At 56.3% G+C, this 700-nt stretch overlaps 1 pseudogene; it reads right to left on the bottom strand.

Annotated features, from left to right (window-relative positions):
• Positions 1 to 254: 254 nt before the first annotated feature.
• The window catches only part of LOC108294982, a 15,409-nt pseudogene continuing 14,963 nt past the window's right edge, over positions 255 to 700 (bottom strand).

Consider the following 700-nt stretch of genomic DNA (forward strand, 5'->3'; position numbering starts at 1 on the left):
ATTCGGTCCAGTGCTCCCCGACCCCGCCTCAGGCGTCCCGCGCTGCTGGGATCCATCTCCCCAGCCCGGCTTTCTGCTCTGCCAGCCGGGGAAGAAGCTGGGAGCTGCAGGATCCGCCAAATCAGTTTTTCAGACACAGCCTCTGATCTCTTTCCTTGGCCTGTCGAACCTGTGTCACCTCTCCCACCATTTGTCTCCTCTCCTCTATCCCCTAGCAGTGTTCTCGTTTGGATGAGAGGGCCCGGTCATTCTCTCTAATACTCCTTGTCCCTGGCTGACCCCTCTCGGTCCCCACAGAGCTCCACAAGCACAGAGAGCAAATCATAGACTCTGATGCGCCCCAGGACAGCCACGGGCTCCCAAATTTCAGCACCGCCTTGGGGGTAGTCTCCAGGAGCACAACAGGCTGAAAGAAGTGGCTGGGAGAGGGAGGACCATCTTTAAGGCTAGCTTTAAAAGGAGGCCGTAAAAGAGGTAAGGCAGGGCCAGGCGATGTGGCTCTCACCTGTAATCCCAGCACTTTGGGAAGAGGGGGGCGGATCACCTGAGGTCAGGAGTTCGAGACCAGCCTGGCCAACTTAGTGAAACCCCCATCTCTAGTAAGAAAAAAAAAAAATTAGCAGGGCATGGTGGTAGGCACCTGTAATTCCAGCTACTCGGTAGGCTGAGGCAGGAGAATCCCTTGAACCCGAGAGGTAGA

This window comes from Cebus imitator, unplaced genomic scaffold, assembly GCF_001604975.1.
Source record: "Cebus imitator isolate Cc_AM_T3 unplaced genomic scaffold, Cebus_imitator-1.0 Scaffold19, whole genome shotgun sequence".
In the NCBI taxonomy this organism is placed as follows: Eukaryota; Metazoa; Chordata; class Mammalia; order Primates; family Cebidae; genus Cebus; species Cebus imitator.